The sequence below is a fragment of the Oryx dammah genome, unplaced genomic scaffold (assembly GCF_014754425.2).
Source record: "Oryx dammah isolate SB20612 unplaced genomic scaffold, SCBI_Odam_1.1 HiC_scaffold_28, whole genome shotgun sequence".
NCBI lineage: Eukaryota > Metazoa > Chordata > Mammalia > Artiodactyla > Bovidae > Oryx > Oryx dammah.
Genome location: NW_024070212.1, coordinates 52603434 through 52626877, shown reverse-complemented (window position 1 = coordinate 52626877; position 23444 = coordinate 52603434). Strand labels below are relative to the sequence as shown.

At 39.2% G+C, this 23444-nt stretch overlaps 1 protein-coding gene, 1 non-coding gene and 1 pseudogene across 2 annotated transcripts in view; all 3 read left to right on the top strand.

Annotated features, from left to right (window-relative positions):
- Positions 1-23444, top strand: part of LOC120856892 (guanylate-binding protein 1-like) — a 285120-nt gene that overhangs the window by 133595 nt on the left and 128081 nt on the right. The gene's annotated exons all lie outside the window — the stretch shown is intronic.
- The window catches only part of LOC120855397, a 169960-nt pseudogene that overhangs the window by 109304 nt on the left and 37212 nt on the right, over positions 1-23444 (top strand).
- On the top strand, positions 1786-1857 carry TRNAF-GAA. The gene has a single exon. It is a non-coding gene; the product is annotated as a tRNA-Phe (tRNA).

Sequence of the window (23444 nt, the reverse complement as noted above, 5' to 3'; positions counted from 1 at the left end):
CCTTATCTGCTGTTCTGTAAAAGGAGCTCAAGAATTTCACTTACTCACCAGTTTCTGTTACAGGTTTTTAACGCTGTGAATCAGGGTTTGGCTATCCCATCTGTATTTCAGATGGCAATGAGGAGAAACGAAGGACAGGCAGAATGTAGTCTCAAAGCTCTATGGCCAAGACTCCCCAGGAGCAAGTGCTTTGGCACATATTCCCTATGCAGGCTTCTCTATTGCAAAATCAGCTAGAATAGTATAAAAATCCTTAGTCCGATTGCCATATGCTTATTTTGTAAAATAAAATGATACGGTCTTTGGAGCTGCAGAGCATGTTGTAACTGTAAAGGTGCATGTGACAATATCAGGGACAGATTTTTCTAGAATTCTGAGACTACACTGAGTAGATTCAAGACATGAATCCAAGCGTGGAAAATTCCTGTGGCCTATAATTCCTGAGCCACCAAGATTGATTTAGGGGGAGATTAGGGGCTTCTCTGGTGGTTCAGAGGTTAAAGCATCTGCCTGGAATGAGGGAGACCCAGGTTCGATCCCTGGGTTGGGAAGATCCCCTGGAGAAGGAAATGGCAACCCACTCCAGTACTCTTGCCTGGAGAATCCCATGGAGGGAGGAGCCTGGTAAGCTACAGTCCATGCGTTTGCAAAGAGTCGGACATGACTGAGCAACTTCACTTCACTTTAGGCATATGACCTGAAACCGACAAAGTTAATCATTTCTCAGTTACCTGGATCCAAGAAAAAAATTTTTTTCTCTCTCTTGCTCTTGGTCTTGTTCTGTCTCTCTGGATCTCCTCTCTTGTTTTCATCAACGTTTTGTTGTTGTCAGTGAGGGTACAAAGATTTGTGTTTCTAGATGAGGACTGTAAGGCCACTTAGATATGTTTGGCTCTGGAACATGATATACACTATTTCCAAAGTATCTACAAGCGTTATATGAAAACAGATTATAGTGTGTGTGAGTAATACATACAGCAGCATATTAAAATAGATTTGAAGAGCAGAAATGCCTGTCTATAGGCATGCAGAAAATTGAAGAAAATTTCAGCTTTATAGAAGACATAATATTGTTGTCTTTGTATGTACCTTGTGACTCAGTTGGTACAGAATCCACCTGCAATGTGGGAGACCTGGGTTTGATCCTTGGGTCAGGAAGATCCCCTGGAGAAGGGAAAGGCTACCCACTCCAGTATTCTGGCCTGGAGAATTCCATGGACTATACAGTCCATGGAGTCACAAAGAGTCAGACACAACTGAATGACTTTCACTTTATAAAATGGCTTCCAATAAATTGAGAAATGGCAGAACTGAAAGAATAGGGAAAGTCACAACTTTAAGGACACACTTATCCCACATCAGAGATTAATTAATAGAACCAACACACAAAATCAGTAACGGTGTTGAAGTCATGAGGTGAGGTAAAGTGTTAGTTGCTCAGTCATGTCTGACTCTTTGCAGCTCCATGGACTGTAACTCATCAGGCTCCTCTGTCCATGGAATTCTCCAGGCACGAATACTGGTGTGGGTTGCCATTTTCTTCTCCAGGGGAATCTTCCTGACCCAAAGGTTCAACCCATATCTCCTGCATTGTAGGCAAATTCTTTAACATCTGAGCCACCAGAGAAGCCCAAAGATTTGAAGAGGATAATTAGCAAATTGAACAAATAAATATTTAAATGTTGATAATTGTGATCAAACACTGTAGAAAACATATTTTTTCAGGTTAACAAATTAGTCAAGCAGAGTATACCAATTTACCATAATACTATGTTAAAAAAATATTCCCTGGTGGCTCAGATGGTAAAGAGTCTGCCTGAAATGCAGGAGACCCAGGTTCAATCCCTGGGCTGGGAAGATCACCTGGAGAAGGGAATGGCTGCCCATTCCACTATTCTTGCCTGGAGAATCCCATGGACAAAGGAGCCTGGCAGGCTATATAGTACATGAGTTTGCAAAGAGCTGGACACAACTGAGCAACTAACACTTTCACTTTCAATGTTATAATACAGTGACAAAAAGATAACTGAAGATTCTTATATTTTTATATTATAATTCTACATAATATATAGGTCACAAAAAATTTATTTTGAAAAATATAAAATAGTTTTTAAATGAGCAATACTGATAATACTATATTTCAGACTTCAAGATGCAATTAAATCACTAATTTCAGTGAAATTCATATCCTCAAGCCATAAACTAGTAAAGAATTAAAGTAGAAAACAAAGTATCAACCTCTTCCAGTGATCCAAATGAGGAAAAAGTAGACGAAACCAAAATAAAAGCAAAACAGACTTAATGAAGTAGAAAGCCAGTATATAATAGCAGAGTCAAAGCAACCAAACTGTTTGTAAAATTGGTAGTTTATGAAATTGGTAAAGCTAGAGCGACTAATCGAGAGAAATGAGATCCATGTTTCAAACTACTAAGAATCCAAAATGACTCAAGAGAACATTGCTTCAATCTGAAAAGAAAAAAAGGTCCAAATAATGTATAAAATCATGCTTTTAAAACCCATCTCAAATGAGGTCACAAAGCAAGAAGATAAAATTTCAAAGAGTTGCAATCCCTTTTGAGAAGATGAGCCACATAAACAAGTTATCTTTTATCTGATTATAGATATTAGAATAACAAAAATTTTAATAAACTTCCTGCATATTGCACAATGGCCAGAATCCCCAATAAACCTTGACATCAGAGAAATTCACACATACTCATATACAATCTTCCATTGACCTCCATCAAGTATCATAAGAAATAGTAGATGCAGGGCAGGAGATATGCAATAACCTTTGTTGGGCAGACTGACTGAGCTTTTCAAGGTTTGATGTGCAACAGATTTACCTGGAAAACCTGAGAGAATGCAGGCATTCAACAAAGCCTTGCAGTGAGTAAATAAAAACAAGAAACAAAAACAGCTGTCTACCATTGGAATAGGTCAAGAGCACAGAGACTGCCCACAAGACAAGTATGCAGGGTCTGCTAAAGGTTGAGGGTGGAACAGGAAAACTAAAAGCATCTGCTGGTGCTTCAGGTCTTCCACTACAGATAGTAGAATTCCCCTGGAGGAATGTGAAGCTTCTGGTGGACTTGATGTAGTGTAGCAACAACAAAACTCAGTACAGGTGAATTGCTACACTGAATAAATGCCCCCCACAATCACCCGAACCAAAATAGAGGTTGTGCTATTTTTCAGATATAAATCTTATTATCTCGATATCCACTTTTTTTTTTTTATTTTTACGGTGCTAAGCATACAAAGTGAAGTCAAGTGGGCCTTAGAAAGCATCACTACAAACAAAGCTAATGGAGGCGATGAAATTCCCATTGAGCTCTTTCAAATCCTGAAAGATGATGCTGTGAAAGTGCTGCACTCAATATGGCAGCAAATTTGGAAATATCAGCAGTGACCATAGGACTGGAAAAGGTCAGTTTTCATTCCAATTTCAAAGAAAGGAAATGCAAAAGAATGCTCAAACTACCACACAATTGCACTCATCTCACATGCTAGTAAAGTAATGCTCAAAATTCTCCAAGCCAGACCTCAGCAATATGTGAACTGTGAACTCCCTGATGTTCAAGCTGGTTTTAGAAAAAACAGAGGAACCAGAGATCAAATTGCCAACATCTGCTGGATCATGGAAAAAGCAAGAGAGTTCCAGAGAAACATCTATTTCTGCATTCTTGACTATGCCAAAGCCTTTGACAGTGTGGATCACAATAAACTGTGGAAAATTCTGAGAGAGATGGGAATACCAGATCACCTAACCTGCCTCTTGAGAAATCTGTATGCAGGTCAGGAAGCCACAGTTAGAACTGGACATGGAACAACAGACTGGTTCCAAATAGGAAAAGGAGTATGTCAAGGCTGTATATTGTCACCCTGCTTATTTAAATTCTATGCAGAGTACATCATGAGAAACGCTGGACTGGAAGAAACAGAAGCTGGAATCAAGACTGCGGGAGAAATATCAATAACCTCAGATATGCAGATGACACCACCCTTATGGCAGAAATGAAGAGGAGCTAAAAAGCCTCTTGATGAAAGTGAAAGAGGAGAGCGAAAAAGTGGGCTTAAAGCTCTACATTCAGAAAAGGAAGATCATGGCATCCGGTCCCATTACTTCATGGGAAGTAGATGGGGAAACCGTAGAAACACTGTCAGACTTTATTTTTGGGGGCTCCAAAATCACTGCAGATGGTGAGTGCAGCCATGAAATTAAAGACGCTTACTCCTTGGAAGAAAAGTTATGACCAACCTAGATAGCATATTCAAAAGCAAAGACATTACTTTGCCGACTAAGGTCCATCTAGTCAAGGCTATGGTTTTTCCTGTGGTCATGTATGGATGTGAGAGTTGGAATGTGAAGAAGGCTGAGCACCGAAGAATTGCTGCTTTTGAACTGTGGTGTTGGAGAAGACTCTTGAGAGTCCCTTGGACTGCAAGGAGATCCAACCAATCCATTCTGAAGGAGATCAACCCTGGGATTTCTTTGCAAGAAATGATGCTAAAGCTGAAACTTCAGTACTTTGGCCATCTCATGCAAAGAGTTGACTCATTGGAAAAGACTCTGATGCTGGGAGGGATTGCGGGCAGGAGGAACAGGGGATGACAGAGGATGAGATGGCTGGATGGCATCACTGACTCGATGGACGTGAGTCTGAGCGAACTCCGGGAGATGGTGATGAACAGGGAGGCCTGGCATGCTGTGATTCATGGGGTCGCAAAGAGTCGGACATGACTGAGCAACTGAACTGAACTGAACTGAAGCATACAATAAAAATGGAGTCAAGCAAAAACAAGAAACAAACCAACACAAACAAACAAACAAAAAAAAAACCCGTTAAAACTATGCCTCATAATGAGATAAGACAAAGAACAGAAACAATATCAGAAATAAACCTAATGTGGAAGAATCAGGGCCTTTGAAATCACTATTACTATGTTGAAAGATCTACTGGAAAGATGAATAACACACATGAACATATTAAAAGTTTTTAAAGACTGCATGCTATTAATAGTGTTAAGTGGAAATCCGATAAAAGTAAAGCACAATATCAATGACTAAGAATTCTTTTAAACGAATTAACAGAAAATATATGAAGAAATTGGTGGAAAGAACCATACAATCTGAGATAGATCAATAGTTATTAAATACATGGAAACACAGAAATAGAGAGAAAAAAATATTCTGAGCCTTCAGTAGTTTAGGATATCCCCCAGTACAATGCCAAAAGGTTTCTTGTGCACATAACTGGAAAAATAAAAACAGAAGAAGTAAAGAAAGAGGCAGGAAAAATACTTGAGAAAATTTCCCAAAATTAATAAAAGAGACAAATGACCAATCAAAGGTTCACAGAACCCCAAACAAAACAAATATAAGATAAATATGGCCTTGCACCCCACAGACTAGTAGTAAAAGCCAATTATGAAGAGAAAATCTTAAAGACAAGTAGTGAAGAAAGAAACATTACATACAGAAGAACAAAAACTAGGCTTGGAAAGAAACATTGCTAAGAATTATACAAGCTAAGAAAAAGTGGAATAACATCTTTATTAAAGTTTTGACTGAAAAATGTCAACCAGAATTATCTACAGAGTAACAATACCTTTAAAATGAACACAAAAGATTTTTTAAATGTAGCATTTGTATGTACTCTATCGGTGGGAATGTAAATTGATAGAGCCACTGTGACAGTATGAAAATTCTTCAAAAGACTTAAAATGTAACCACCATAGCAAGGGTATGGTATGGGCATGGTATGTGGTATGAGTTTATATAAGCATTACACTCGTTCATGATTGTTCTGTGCTCATGAATTAATTGCTTCCTAAAGGCCCCACCACCAGAACCAGCCCATTGGGCATAAGTTTTTCAACATATGATATTTGGGGAGACATACAGATTTAGATGGTGGTAGAAAAGTTATGTAGGGCAGGCAGGGGTCCCCAGTACACCCCACCCCCTGCTGCCGACTGGTTCTAGTCCATGGCCTGTTAGGAACTTGGCTGCACAGCAGGAGGTGAGCTGCAGGGCAAGAAAGGGAAGCTTCATTGCCACTCCCCATCACTAGTATCACCACTTGAGCTATCCTCTACCTCCACTCCCATTGTTTTCCATAAGACCAGTCCCTGGTTCCAAAAAGTTTGGGGACCACTCTTCTAGGGAAAACAAAAGATAGCAGAGAGACAAAAACATTAACAGTAATGAAATTTTATTTCCTGACACAGCAGCCAAAACAAGTGGTAAACACAATCTAACCTGTAGACAGTTAACATAAAACCTCACACTATAGACATATTTACCTCAGGTCCTTCAAAATATTAAACTATGCCAGCTTTCAACAAAAAGTTACTAGACATGCTAAAAGGCACAAAAGCAGTCTGAAGCATCAAATCAAGTATCAGAACCAGACTCAGACATGGCAGAAAATTGCAAATTATCAGACAGCTAAATTTAAAATTACTGTGATTAATATGCTAAGAAATCGAATGGAGAAAGAGGAAAACGTGAATGAACAAGTGAGTAATGTAGGGAGAGAAATGGAAACTCCCACAATTGTAAGGAGATACAAGAAACGAAAACCATGCTGACAGAATGAAGAATGTCTTTGGTGGGTTCAGCAGTAGACTGAACCTGATTATGATGGACTCAGTGAATTTGGAGGTGTGTCAATAGAAATTTCTCAAATTGAAAATCACATCATATTCAACTGCAGAAAATCAAACACAAAGAGAAACTCTTGAAATAAGCCAAAGAGATTTTATTTTACTCACAGAAGCACTACGGTAAGAATTATATCAGATGTCTCCTTTGAAAGCATACAAGCAAGAAAAGAGTGGAGTGAAATAATTAAAATCTTGAAAGAAATGGCAACACCAAATTAGAATTCTGTATCTACTGAAATTATTCTTCTGAGTGAAAGAGAAATAAGTACTTCCTCAGACAAGCAAAAATTGAGGGAATCTGTCACCAGGAACCCTGATTTGTAAGAAATGTTTAAAGTTCTTCAGAGGAGGAAAATGATATATCAGAAATTTGGATCTATATAAAGACTGGAAGAGCACTGAAGGAGGAATAAATGGCAAGAAAATAAAAGTATATTTCTCTTGTTCTAAGTTGATCTAACATACAACAATTTATTAAAACAATAATAGCACCAATGTAGTTGAAGACTGAAGAGTATGTATGAGTGAAATGAATTATAGCAATGATACAAAAGACCAGAGAGAAAAATTTGGAATATTTTGTTATTTTAAGGTGCTTGTGCTATTGGTGATGTGGTATAGTGTTATTTGACACTGAACATGGATTGGTTAGAAATGTATATTGCAATCTCTAGGGCAAAAAGTTTAAAAAAGTTTTTTTTTTAAGAGGTATAATTGCTATGCTAAGAAAGGATAGAAAATGGGGTCATATAAAATGCATAATTAAAACCAAAAGTTAGAAAAGGAGTGAAAGATAAAATAGTGACAAAGATATGGGCAATGAATAGCGAAAAATATAAAGTAAGGTAGATATTAATCCTACTATATCAGTCATCAATTTCAATATCAATGGTTTAAATACACCAATTAAAAGACAGAAACTGTCAGAATGGATTAAAAACACAAAACTCAATTATCTGTTGTGTACAAGAAAACCACTTTAAATATAAAGACAAAGGTAGACTAAAGGGATGGAGATTATGGCATATCCTATAAGGTATATATTGGAGAAGGCAATGGCACCCCACTCCAGTACTCTTGCCTGGAAAATCCCATGGACAGAGGAGGCTGGTAGGCTGCAGTCCATGGGCTCGCTAAGAGTCGGACGTGACTGAGCGACTTCACTTTCACTTTCCTGCCTCTGTTTTTTTTTTTTTTTTTTTAAATCAGTGTTCTTTCCATTTTGATTTCATTTCTTATAATCCCCACCAATACCTGAATGGCCTTTAATAACTTGCTGGCTTTTCAGCTTCTGATAAAAGAGTTGCGTTTCCAGAGGAGCCAGATGCAGGAGGAGCCCTAGGGTTGAGCCAGAGCAGCTGACTTGACCCCTGGCTGCAGCTCTGGGAAAGTTTGCTCCTAAACTTGACCTTCCAAGCACACTTCCATTAAATAACAAGAATGAATCCCCCCAGCTCAGACCCCACCCTGCAGGGAGGTGCGACCCAGGCTCCTATCAAATTACCACTTATTCTCTGGGTCCTGGGACATGTGACATTTAGTGTACACCCTGTAAGGGCTAAGATTCTTCCTTCCCCAAGCCCTCTGGGACTGCTGAAAGTCAGCCCCACTGGCCTTCAAAGCAAAGTTCTTGAGGATTGTCTTCCTGGTGGCTAGATCCATGGCTGTGGTGGAGGGGTGGGTGACAATAGAGATCTAGGAACTCTCACTCCTTGGAAAATGTTTAGGGTTATAATTATCCTCTCAATCGTGAATAGCCCACATGCGGGCCTGAAATTTGACTTCATACACTTCATACCACTCCACCACTCCTACTCATCTCACCGTGGTTCTTCCTTTTCATCACCATTCGTAGGAGATCTCTTCTGATAGGTTCCATGTTTTTCACCAGTGGTTGTTTTGTAAACAGTTGTGACTTTGGGGGTGAACTCAGGATCTTTCCACTCCACTATACTGCCTAGAAAGTGAGCTTAGTCCTCAGAATAATGAACTAGGTACTGCTGTCATGCCATAATAAAATTGAGAGCTATGATGTACAGAGAAACTCCTAATGTGCTTAAGACAACACAGCCAGCAAGTGGTTTGCTGGTGGGGTAGCTGTGAGTTCTTGACATCCATTGAGAACTCAGAATACAGCTTAGGAAAACATCCAGGAAGATGAAGTAGAAAGGTCAAGTTGAAGTAGGCATAAGTGATGCCCTAATAAAGAAACAGTAGATGAGCATTAGTCAAGAGAAAAAGAACATGCAGATATGGCAGTTGTCAACAATGGATGATGGGAGTTTGTAGACCTGTACAGAATTATAGTGTCTGTAACCATTTCAGTTCATTTCAGTTCAGTTCACTTCAGTCGCTCAGTCGTGTCCGACTCTTTGCGACCCCATGAATCGCAGCACGCCAGGCCTCCAGTCCATCACCATCTCCCGGAGTTCACTCAGACTGACATTAAGTCGAGTCAGTGATGCCATCCAGCTATCTCATCCTGCCCCAATCCCTCCCAGCATCAGAGTCTTTTCCAATGAGTAAACACTTCGCATGAGGTGGTCAAAGCACTGCACTTTCAGCTTTAGCATCATTCCTTACAAAGAACACACAGGGCTGATCTCCTTCAGAATGGACTGGTTGGATCTCCTTGCAGTCCAAGGGACTCTCAAGAGTCTTCTCCAACACCACAATTCAAAAGAATCAATTCTTTGGTGCTCAGCCTTCTTCACAGTCCAACTCTCACATCCATACATGACCACTGGAAAAACCATAGCCTTGACTAGCTGGACCATTGTTGGCAAAGTAATATCTCTGGTTTTCAACCTGCTATCTAGGTTGGTCATAACTTTTCTTCCAAGGAGTAAGCGTCTTTTAATTTCATGGCTCTAATCACCATCTGCAGTGATTTTGGAGCCCCAAATAATAAAGTCACCCACTGTTTCCACTGTGTCCCCATCTATTTCCCATGAAGTGATGGGACCAGATGCCATGATCTTCGTTTTCTGAATGTTGAACTTTAAGCCCACTTTTTCACTCTCCTCTTTCACTTTCATCAAGAAGCTTTTTAGTTCTTCTTCACTTTCTGCCATAAGGGTGGTGTCATCTGCATATCTGAGGTTATTGATATTTCTCTCAGCAATCTTGATTCCACCTTGTGCTTCTTCCAGCCCAGCGTTTCTCATGATGTACTCTGCATAGAAGCTAAATAAACAGGGTGACAATATACAGCCTTGACGTACTCCTTTTCCTATTGAAACCAGTCTATTGTTCCATGTCCAGTTCTAACTGTTGCTTCCTGACCTGCATATAGGTTTCTCAAGAAGCAGGTCAGGTGGTCTGGTATTCCCATCTCTTTCAGAATTTGGGGAGCCTACAAAGGATGGAGAATTTACAGAATCCATTCTGTAGGTTTACTGAACAACAATTTTCATAGCAAGACACTACATCTTTGCTGCCTGCTGAGTCTTTGCTCCTTGTTTTTTCCTCGGGCCAACGAGGTCCTCCAGAGCTTCCTGCAGTCACAGGGAGGAGCAGAGGACGCCATCCTGCAGGCAGACCAGGCCCTCACTGATGGGGACAAGGCCATGGCAGGTACAGGGGAGGACTGAGCTCTCAAAGAGGAAGGTGGCTTTTGTGCTGCCATTTGTCAGATGTGGGAACAAATACTTCCTGACACCAGAGCTTCCTCTTCTTCCATGGAATCTCTCTGCTACATGTGGAAATAAACGGGGGAGTTTGGGTTGCATGTACATCCTATGAGTGCTTCTACATCATGGGCTGAAACATGTCTGATGTGATAGCAGGAACAGTCAGACTCCTTCCCACAGGATTAAAGCCACTTCATCTCTGAGCAAAGAAGGTGACAGATCAGCATAATTGTTCCCTCTTTAAAACTCTTTTGGAAGAGCTGAGTGTGCCAAAAAGGATGTAGCTAAGAGGGAACAGGAGTTGCTAAGAGAGAAACAGAATGAAGAGGAACAAAAAAAAATGGAGGCACAAGATAGAAGCTTCAAAGAAAACTTGGCCCAACTGCAAGAGAAGATGGAAAGAGAAAGAGAAAACCTTCTGAGAGAGCAGGAAACGATGCTGGAGCACAAGCTGAAGATAAGTCTAGAAGGGCCTGGGCGGGGCCTGATGGGGAACCCCTAACTCCTCAGCAATAAAGAGACAGGAATTTGACCTTAAGTCAGATCCCAGAAGGAAATACAAACATATAGGATTCACTTTAACATCAAAGAGATGTAAATTGGTTTACCTCTGTAAGTCTTGGCACCTTCTGTAGTGTTCGTGTTTGAATGGGACCAATAACATGGCCCCTGTTCATGGTGATTACAGCATCACATTTGTTCACATGTGAATAGGAACTTAGTCTTAGAGCCCTTAGAATTTGGGGGACAACCATCAGAGACCTGGAATAGTTCCATCTGCTCCTGAAGGTATCAGATTGTGCTGGTATGAAATACAGGATACTAAACTCTGAAACACTATATTTGTTTCCACGTCTGCCTGATTCATTTTACACACGTAGAGTAAACGCATTCTTTGTCTGTCTGGAGTTTGATGGCCAGAGTTCTAAAGCAAGTCAGGAGTACCATTTTGGTGACATATGTTTGGTCATTCTACCTCCATGAAACTGACAAATATTTAGAATTCACTCACATATTCTCCCAAAGTGTATTCTTAGGGCTGGAACCCCTTCTTGGGGTAGTTTTGAGGCATGAGCTAGGCCCAAGTCCTCTGTGTCCAGAAAGATGGTCTTGAGGGAACATGAGAAGCTACAAACCCTGGATGTTCTCTCTTCCCTGGTACAAATGTTTGCAAATATTAGACTAATATCAAAAAGCATCTAAGGTATTAGAGAAATAGACACACATGCATATCACCTGTAGCTGTTTGATACAGAATGCTAATCTGGGGTATTTTCAAAAGGGGAATCTCCTTTTTCACAGATGCAAAAAGAAATACTTACAGAAGGATTTAAAAAGGAAGCTGAGGAGCTAAATAAAGAGATAGATTAGCTAAAAGAAGATATTGAAACAACTGAAAATAAGTCCATTTCAAATGTCCTTGATATGGCTAGCATGACATTAATTGCAATATCCACTGGGGCTTATAGAGCACTTGGTGTGGGACTAAAACTTCTCAGTGATCATATGAAAGGGGCTGAGAAACCCTACCAAGTATATTTTGAAAGGCTTCTTATGCTTTAGTAGTGTTACACTACAGTTCATTTTTAAAATATGTTTATCATTATAGTTTTGTTCAGGAGGAGCTTAAAAATAAAAACTGACTAGCAAAAATTATTAAAGTTATTACCAAAGTGAGTACCAGGACCTATTATGCAAAAAAGAAAAAAAAAGGAATTCTGATTAGTTAATTTTAAGAAATAGAAAACAACTTGGAAGATAATGATTAATTCTAGAAAAGTGTTAAGAAAAGCAAGAAACAAATGAGAAGAGGAAGAATATTTGCAGTCTGTAATACAGTCATGGAGATCAATTCTTTAAGTTATAATGAGCCCTTATAAATCTGTGCAGAAAAAGCAACAAAGACGTTTTTAAATGGGCAGAAATATACAAGAGAAATTGTGTTTAACTTTACTGATTATAAATGGTGTACAAGGTAAAAATAGGAGGGACCTATGTCACCTCCCAGATGGTCCAAAAAGAAGAGTTTGGACAAGACACTGGCTGGCAGGGGTACCAGGAAATGGGGGTCTCTGATAAATGCTAGGGAGAGTGAAAATTGGTGCAAATATGTACCAAATATTTAAATGAAAATACTGCTGATACAGAAGTCCACCTTTAGCAATTTATCTTGCAGATTTATTTACCCAAGTTAAAAATGACATATGTAGCAGTATATTGCTGCAGGATTGCTATAATTCCAGAAGAGGAAACAACTTTAAAGTCCCTCTGTCACACAGTAGTGAGATAAATCCTGAGACACACTTACACAGGAATACTCTACAGTCACTGAATTGAAAAGGGAAACTCTATTTGTGCTAACATGAGAAAATCTCAAGATGTAGAAAGTGTGTATAGTTGTATTACTGAATGGAAAAATAATGAATATGTGCATATATTATCATCTATCTTTGGAAAACACAGAAGAAATTGCTATCCATGAGCACAATAGGAATGGATCTGCATATTTGATGTAAGACATGAGAGGATAACTAACATTGCATGACACATTCCTCTGTGACTTTTATACTTTGTAGAAATTCTTACTTATTGAAATATAAATAGTTATTAAAATTAAAAACAGAAGCTTAACACACAGATTGGAAAAGAGACTTCTCTTTAAGAATATGGGAAATAGCTTCTTAAGGAAGCAGGACTAGTAAGAAAGTGTCAAGTACGGTCATTTGGTCTTCTCAGGCTCAGATTTTTTTTTCTGCTAATTGTACGAGCATTGAGTGTAACACAGGCAAGAACATTTAAACAACCAATCTGCAGTCTGGGGAAGCCCTGCTCTATGAAGCAAACACCTGGTCCATGGTTACCAGTTATGGCAGATCCTCTGGCCTTGAAGTTCTATCAAGGGCTGGGTCTTCTCTGGGATGCGGAGGAGCCATGGCCCCTCCCTACCTTATGTCCTGTTCATACAAGAGGATTGGGATCTGCTCAGTTTTCCCAACATATCACATGTCTTAAGCAACACTGATTTCATTATTACTATTGACTCATACCCCTTAACAAACTCTTTGTCTTAATTCAGAAAAGACTTCCTGTACAAAAATCACCTTATCTAAAATGTTATATTCTAGATTTGGTCAATTCACATTCTATTAACCACCCTATGGGTATTAATTGAAGTCAGCATCTAAACGTACACAGCACACTATTATTTGAAATATTTTAATGTTAATTACCACATGGAGGAAATACATTTTTCAATTACAATCTGCCATTGACTTGAATATTTGTCTCTTACTTGCTCACTAGAATCAAACATCATTATTATACCTGAAGCTTCATTACTTGCCCCTGGCTTCTGTCCAAACCAAAAGGACAAATAAAATCCCTCATTGAAGCCTCCTTTTTATGTAAGCAATTTTATTAAGATAATTCATCCATGTACATTGGACACGCTATATGACAGGTATTATGTAATGTCATTAATACTTACCTAGCAACCCACTCCAGTGTTCTTGCCTGGAGAATCCCAGGGATGGGGGAACCTGATGGGCTGCTGTCTATGGGGTCACACAGAGTCAGACATGACTGAAGTGACTTAGCAGCAGTAGCAGCAAATATATGACAATGGATTCCAATACCCATCACCTAGCAGAAAATTTTCTTTTGAAATAAATGATTTCTCTTTTTCAAAGGAAAAGTACTTTCCAGTTGTGTGTGTTCTTCTATGATTCTACTATGATTATAAAGGAATTCAAAATCATTGAAAAATATTCACTATTGACAAAAAAGTATAAAAATAATAAACTACAATTCTAGCAATGAGCTAGAAATGCTGGTTATAATGGAATACATAATTTTCAAGATTCTCAGGTGTTTATTATTGATGTATAAGTATTTTCCTAAAAGAACAGTTTTATACCTATTGTGAATTGAGTTATTCACAATCAACATGCCAAAATTTCTCTACAGAGAGTAATCTTGGCCATCTGAAAAGAGATGTGAAATGTAGGGGAAAATTCCATTCATTCATATTACTGGTGAATTAAAACTCCTAAAGAAATTCCTCTTCAGAACAATTTAAAAAGAGGACATTTTTATGTCATTGAATAAGCAGGCCTAGTACATGCATGGGGTTCCCTCATGGCTTAAACAGTGAAGAATCTGCCTCCAATGACAGAAACTGGGTTCAGTCCCTGGGTCGGGAAGACCCCCTGGAGAAGGGCATGGCAACCCACTCCAGGGCATGGCCTTAGTATCCCAAGGACTGAGGAGCCTGGCGGGCCATAGTCCATGGCGTTGTAATGAATACCACTAGAACATACATATAGGTAGACTGTAATCAGATGGTAAAGAATCTGCCCGCAATACAGGAGACCTGGATTCGATCTCTGGGTCAGGATGGTCCTCTGGAGAAATGAATGGATACCCATTCCAGTATTTTTGCCTGGAGAATTCCATGGACAGAGAAGCCTGGTGGGCTACAATCCCATGGGAGTCACAGAGTCAGACATGACTGACTAACACACACACACACACACATGACTAGAAAGGATAAAATGGTTTCATTTATATATCAAAGCAAATAAGTCCTTTCCACTGCATTTTTTTAGCCAGTACATGTTTCCTTAAGATCAATGGGATCTTGTTTTCCCATAAGATGATGAAAACTGCAAAATTTGCTATTACATGCTGAACTTTCTGAGCCTTACTTCATAGTGTTCAACTCATGCTAAAATGGAAACTGAGTAATCCATTGTTAGGCTAATTGCCCTCATGGGAAAGAATAATTTTACATCTCAGCTCCCTGAGAAGAAATGATTACAGCCAGAATTGAACATAGGTTAAACCACCGAGATGTCAAGGAGCCTGGAAATAAAACTACCATTGTTGTTGTTCAGTCACTCAGGCATGTCCAACTCTTTGCAACCCCATGAACTGCAGCTTGCCAGGCTTCCCTGTCCTTCACTAATGCCCAAAGTTTGCTCAAACTCATGTCCACTGAGTCTGTGGTGCCATAGAACCACCTCATCCTCTGTTGCCCCTTTCTCCTCCTTCCTTCAGTCTTTCCCAGGGTCATTTCCAGAGTGAGTTGGCTCTTCACATCATGTGGCCAAAGTATTGGAGCTTCAGTTTCAGCATCTGTCCTTCCAATGAATGTTCAGGATTGATTTCCTTTAGGACTGACTGATTAGATCTCCATGTTGTCCAAGGGACTCTTGACAGTCTTCTCCAGCACCATAATTTGAAAGCATCAATTCTTTGGTGCTCAGTCTTCTTTAGGGTCCAACTCTCACATTTGTAGCTGACTACTGGAAAAACCATAGCTTTGACTATATGTACTTTTTTTGCAAAATGATGTCTCTGCTTTATAAATGCTGTCTAGGTTGGTCATAGTTTTCCTCCCAAGGAGCAAGCATCTTTTAATTTCATGGTTGCAGTCACTGTCTACACTAATTTTGGAGCCCAAGAAAATAAGCCTGTCAGTATTTCCATGTTTTTTCGATCTATTTGCCATAAAGAGATGGGACCGGATGCCATGATCTTCGTTTTTTGAATGTTGAGTTTTAAGCGAGCTTTTTCATTCTCCTCTTTTACCTTCATCAAGAGGTTCTTTAGTTCCTCTTTGCTTTCTGCCATTAGTGTCATTCATATATCAGAGATTATTGATATTTCTCCCAGCAGTCTTGATTCCAGCTTGTGAGTCATCCAACCCAGCATTTCATATGACGTACTCGGCATGTATGTTAAATAAGCAGGGTGACAATATGCAGCCTTGATGTACTCCTTTCCCAATTTTGAACCAGTCCATTGTTCCATGTCTGGTTCTAACTGTTGCTTCTTTACCTGCATACAGGTTTCTCAGGAGGCAGATAAGGTGGTCTGGTATTCCCATTGCTTTAAGATTTTTCCAAAATTTGTTGTGATCCACACACTCAAAGGCTTTAGCATAGTCAGTGAAGCAAAAGTAGATATTTTGTTGGAATTCCCTTGCTTTTTCTATGATCCAACAGATGTTGGCAATTTGATCTCTGGTTCCTCTGCCTTTTCTAAATCTGTACATCTGGAAGTTCTCAGTTCATGTAGTATTGAATCCTAGCTTGAAGGATCCTAAACATTACCCCATATATCCCAGCTATTCAACTTCTGGTTATTTACCCAAAGAATAGGAAAAGTAACTCAAAAGGAAATAAAAGTGTAGTCACTCAGTCGTGTGATCACTCTGTGATCCTGTCAGGCTCCTCCATCCATGGGATTTTTCAGGCAAGAATACTGGAGTGAGTTGCCATTTCCTTCTCCAGGGCATCTTCTGGACCCAGGGATTGACTCAGGCCTCCCACATTATGGGCAGACTCTTTACCATCTGAGCCACCAGGAAATACCTAAAAAAGATACAGGCACCCCTATATTCTTTGCAGTTTTATTTGCAATAGTCAAGATATGGAAACAACCTAAGTGCCTGTCAATGAATAAATGGACAAAAAATATGTTTTATATATAAATACAATAAATACTAGTCAGCCATAAAATAGAATGAAATTCTGACATTTGCAACACTGATGGACCTTGACACTATTATGCTGAATGAAATAGATCAAGTGGAGAAAGACAAATACCATATTATTTCACTCGTATGAGGAGACAAAAAAGAAAAAGCAAATAAGCAAACAAAGTAAAACAAAATGAACTCATAGATACAGTGAACAATTGACAATTACAACAGGAAAGGGTGCCAGGGGGTAGACAAAACTGGTGAAGAGAATCAACTGTATAGTGATGAATGACAAGTGTATTTGTGGTAGTGATCATTTATTTCTATATTCAGAGGTCAAATTATAGTGATGTACACATGAAACATGAATAGTTTTAAAAATAGAGAAAGTACATTTGCCCAACTATCTCAAAAGAGACACTCTAAAAGAGAGATGGGGAAATGAACTTTCTTCAGGTTTTAAACTTAAAGAATTCACCATCATTTACCTTGATATTATATGTTGCCGGGAGCCAGCACAGGAGATCCCACCAATGACAACGTCACGTGGAGAGACCTGATGGGCAAGGTGAGTCAGGTCTCAAGGGGTTCTCTGCCTGTGCATCTACCCCGAAACCAAAATCTGTCTGTTTACTGTCTGCTATACTATACTCTTCTGACATTACGGGGGTCTATCCTACCACCTTTCTCTGGAAGAAGTTAACTTAGAGCTCCAACTGGTCTCCTGCATATGAAAGGAATGTTTCAGCTCAAATCCTTCTGATGGCTCTCTAAATTGCCTGACAGGTTCCCCCAGACTTTTACAACTTGTGAATTGTTTACAGCCCCCCAACCGTGAAAGGCATGAAGCTTAAAGCATCTTAAAGACATAGAGCTTTTTCTAAAGAGCTAAGAATTATATTGGTAGAAGGTTTTCACTGTTGAGTCTACGACTGCTGCCAGGCCTCCATATTCTTTATCTTTTAGACACCTGAAGGATATTAATCAATGTAATTGGAATATAGAAAAAGGAATATAGTAGTTTTGATGTTAGCAACACTAGACTTTTGAGTTAATTACTTTTCTCTTTGTTATAAATCACTGTACTTTCATTGTTATAAATTGTTGTTTCCTTGCTATGTAAGAATGTAACTTTATTTAGTGCTTTCTGAGAGTGGCACCAGACTTTGGGAAGAACAACACTATTAAGCTTTCTGGTTGACAGACCCTTATCAGAAAAGGGCCGTAAAATGCTAATTGGACTTCTGGCCAGAAGATTATGTAAATCACCTAAGATTTTGTATACAACTAGGTATGCAGAGAGAAAGCCTGGTCTTGATAAGAGTCAGGGCTGCTGACGCTGCATAATTTTGTATTATCCATTGATCTCTATGTACAACCAAAAATATAAAAGCATTTCTGAACAATAAAGGATGGACTAGTTTCTCAGACCAGCTTCTCAAACTGGTTTCTTGGAAATTTGGCCACCCCCCCCCCACCCCGTGTCAGCTCTCTCGCTCTCTCTTTTTCTCCCTCTCCCTCCCTCTCCTTTTCAGGCTGAATTCCCATCTGGAGTGCAGAGGCTCCCCAAGTCTACTTACTTGCCCTGGCTTCTAAGATCCATGCGAGAGGGAGCCTAAGGCGGGGCACCCTCCGCTATTCAAGTGGGCGCCGGTGGCCTACCATAGATGGTGCAAACCACTTGTTCTGAGGTTTTATTAGCTTTTTGCGTAAACCAAGTTATTCAGATCTTTTCTCCATTAAATTTTCCTACTATACTATTTTTTCCTAATCTCTCTTATATTTCTAATTAAATAATTCTTTCTAAGAAGCCACGCCATCTCCCCTTTGAATTACCCTGGATCCACCAGGGCTGGTCCCCGGCAATATGCAATTTATAAAAAGTTTCAATTGTCCCTTGTATCAATGTTTTGGTTTGTTTCCCACATAAACAGTACATTTTTTGATCAAAATAAGAAGCTGGATTCCTAGCATTAGACCTATTCCAAAGTAATCCTGTCCTACTTTCATTTTCAATTTCACTTCTATTAACCATAAACTGTACTTCACATTTTGTCCTAAAATTGACACCAGTACTTTACATTCATGAAGAAGGGTGGAGATAAACTTTAGAACTTATCATTTACAACATATTAATCAAACAAAGCAAGAAAGGAAACAAGGGAGGAGACAGGCAGAATTCATGCATTGTTGCCCAAATTTTCTCAGATTAGACTTAAATACAGCCTTAAACTCTATGGACACACTGACATGTCATTTGAGAACCTGACACCAATTTCTTGAAAGCTTAGTTAAGAAATAACTTTTGAGAACAGCCAAGATGAAATTTTAGAAAGACCCTGAGCTTTCTTCCACTTATGAGCGCACCAAACCAAAACTACTTGCAGAGAAACAATCAATGAAAAAGATGGGAAAATAAGAATAGGTCTTCTATAATTAAAGACATAAGGAGGGAATGACAAGGAGATTGGTAGGAGGGGCAAAATCACAATATCATCAGATCCCATACACCATGAGTGAGGGAACCCTCAAACTGGAGAATAATCATCTTGCAGAGGTTCTCTTGCAGGAGTGAGAGTTCTGAGCCCCACTTCAGGCTCTTGAACACAGGACTCCAGTACCTGAAAGATGAGCCCCAGAGCATCTAATTTTGAAGGTCAATAGGGCATAGATTCAGGAATCCCACAGAACTTTGGGAAATAGAGACTCAGTCTAAAAGGGCACACATAAAATTTCACTCACATGAGGACCCAGAGAAAAAGCAGCAATTTGATAGCAGCCTGGGCCAGCCATACTGGCTAATTTTGGAGTCTCCTGGAGAGGCGAAATGGTGATTGGAGATCACCCTGGAGACACAGATTCTGAGTGGCAGCCATATTGAGGAACTTTGAACCACATGAACACTCTTGGCAGCTGCCATATTGACTCTTTAGTGCCAAGATCTGTCCCTACCCAAAAGGCTGAAGACAATTTAAGAGACCTTATACCATTAAGCTGACACATATTTTCATTGTAGTATAGGGGTCCCAGAAGGAGAAGAGAGAGAGGAAGGGGGATGAGAATATAACTGAAGACATCATAGCTGAAAACCTCCCTAACCTGGAAAAGGAAACAGACACAGGAGTCTAGGAAGTGGAGAGTGTTTCACATAACATGAATCCAGGGCAACACACCAAGATACATTATAATTAAAAAGACAACCAGAAACTATAAAACTAGAGGAAAACATAGGCAAAACACTCTCTGACATAAATCACAGCAAGATCCTCTATGACTCACCTCGCAGAGTAATGGAAATAAAAGCAAAACTAAACAAATGGGACCTAATTAAACTTAAAAGCTTTTTAACAATGAAGGAAGCTATAAGCAAGGTGAAAAGACAGCCTTCAGAAAGGAAGAAAATAATAACAAATGAAGCAACTGACAAAGAATTAATCTCAAAAATATACAAGCAGCTCATACATCTCAATTCCAGAAAAATAAATGACCCAATCAAAAAGTGGGCCAAATAACTAACAGACATTTCTCCAAAGACATACAGATGGCTAACAAACACATGAAAAGATGCTCAACATCACTCATTATCAGAGAGATGCAAATCAAAACCACAAAGGTACCATCTCATGCCAGTCAGAATGGCTGCTATCCAAAATTCTACAAACAATAAATGCTGGAGAGGGTGTGAAGAAAACGGAACACTCTTACACTATTGGTGGGAATGTAAACTAGTACAGCCACTATGGAGAACAGTGTGGAGATTCCTTAAAAACTGGAAATAGAACTGCCATATGACCCAGCAATCCCACTGCTGGGCGTACACACCGAGGAAACCAGAATTGAAAGAGACACGTGTACCCCAATGCTCATTGCAGCATTGTTTACAATAGCTAGGATATGGAAGCAACCTAGATGTCCATTAGCAGACGAATGGATAAGAAAGATGTGGTACATATACACAGTGAAATATTAGCCAGCTATTAAAAAACATGCATTTGAATCAGTTCTAATTAAGTGGATGAAACTGGAGCCTATTATACAGAGTGAAGTAAGTCAGAAAGAATACATCAATGCAATATATTAACTCATATATATGGAATTTAGAAAGATGGTAACGATGACCCTATATGCGAGACTGTAAAAGCGACACAGATGTATAGACAGTCTTTTGGACTCTGTCGGAGAGGGCGAGGGTGGAATGATTTGAGAGAATAGCATTGAAACACGTATATTATCATATGTGAAATAGATCACCAGTCCAGGTTCGATGCATGAGACAGGGTGCTGAGGGCTAGTGCACTGGGATGACCCTGAGGGATGGGATGGGGAGGGAGGTGGGAGGGGGTTCAGGATGGGGAACACCTGCATACCCATGGCTGATTCATGTAATGTATGGCAAAAATCACTACAATATTGTAAAGTAATTAGCCTCCAATTAAAATAAATAAAATAAAATAAAATGAAATAAAATAAATATAAATTGGTACAGCCACTATGGGGCTTCCCGGCTGGCTCAGGGGTAAAGAATCCACCTGCCAGTGCAGGAGACAAAAGAGAACTAGGGTTCAATCCCTGTCTGGGGAAGGCCCCCTGGGAAAGGAAATGGCAACCCACTCCTGTATTCATGCCTAGAAAATTCCGTGGACAGAGGATCCTGGTGGGCTAGTCTATGGGGTCACAAAAGAGTCAGACACAACTGAGCACAGTGCAGCATAGCCACTATGGAGAACAGTATGGATGTTTCTCAAAAAACTAAAAAGAGAACTACCCCATGACCCAACGGTTGCACTCCTAGGCATATACCCAGAGAAAACCATAATTCAAAAAGATACATGCACCCCAGTTTTCATTGAAGCACTATTTACTATAGCCAGGACATGGAAGCAACCTAAATGTCCCTCAACAGAGGAACAGATACAGAAGATGTGGTACATATATACAACGGAATATTACTCAACCATAAAAAGAGCAAACTAATACCATTTGCAGCAACATGGATGGATCTGGAGATTGTCATTACTAAGTGAAGTCAGACACAGGAAGACAAATATCATATAATATCTCTTATTTGTGAAATCTACAAAAAGGCTACAAATGAACTCATCTACAAAACAGAAGTAGAGTCACAGATGTAGAAAACAAACTTATGGTTACCAAGGGATAGGAGGGGGGGATAAATTGGAAGATTGTGATTGACATATACATACTGCTATATATAAAATAGATAACTACTCAGGACCTACTGTATAGCACAGGAAACTACTCTGTACTCTGTAATGGCCTATATGAGATAAGAATCTTTTTTAAAAAGTGGATATATGTATATGTATAACTGATTCATTTTGCTGTACACCTTAAACTAACATAGCATTGTAAATCAACTATACTTCAATAAAAATTTAAAATAAAATAAAAGATTGGCAAAAATTAAAAAAATAAATAAGTAAAGACAAAGAGACAATACTAAAAGAAACAAGGGAAAACAAGCAATAATATGCAAAAGAACTTCCATAAGGTATCAACTAATTTTTCAGCAGAAACTGCAGGCTAGATGAAATATATAGACACCATATATTTAAAGTGATAAAAGTGAAAAACCAAAACTAAGCCTGCTCTGTGCAACAGGGCAATCATTAAGACTTGATGAAGAATTCAAAGGTGTTACAGATAGGCAAAAGATAAAAGAGTTCAATACCACCAAACAACCAAGACAACAAATGATAAAAGAACTTCTAGGCAAAAATGGTCATAAGTAAAACAAGAAAATTATGAAATGAAAGGCTGAACAGTAAAGCCAGGAAATCAGCCACACACAAATCTAGTATGGAGATTACAAGACAAAAGCAGTAAAATGGTCTCTAACCACAATGAGCAATTAAAGGATACACAAAATAAAGAGATGCAAAATAGGCTATCAAAAGTTGTAATCTTGAAGGAAGGAGAATATAAATGCAGGGTTTTGAAAATGTATTTGAACATAAGAGATCAACAACTTAGAATAATCACATATACATATAGCCTTTCATTGGAGAAGGCAATGGCAACCCACTCTAGAATTCTTGCCTGGAAAATCCCACGGGCAGAGGAGCCTGGTAGGCTGCAGTCCATGGGGTCGCTAAGAGTCAGACATGACTGAGCGACTTCACTTTCACTTTTCACTTTGATGCATTGAAGAAGGAAATGGCAACCCACTCCAGTGTTCTTGCCTGGAGAATCCCAGGGATGGGGAAGCCTGGTGGGGTCGCACAGAGTTGGACACGACTGAAGCGACTTAGCAGCAGCATAGCCTTTAATTAAAAAAAGAAACTTCCTGGTAACTGCAAATCAAAAATCTGTAATAGACATACACAAATAACTCAAGGAATCTATACATAACACTACAGTTAGTCATCAAATCACAAGAGAAGAGAGCAAAAGATGAAGAAAGAGGAAAAGAGGACCTACAAAAACATTTCCAAAACAATTCACCAAATGGCCATAAGAACATACATATTGATCATTATCTTGAGTGTACATATCCAAAATGCTCCAACCAAGAGAGATAGAGTAGCTGAATGGATAAAAAAAATAAGACCTGTGTATATGCTGCCTACAAGAGGCTCACATCAGATCTATAGATACATACAGTTTGAAAGTGAGCAGATGGAAAAAGAGA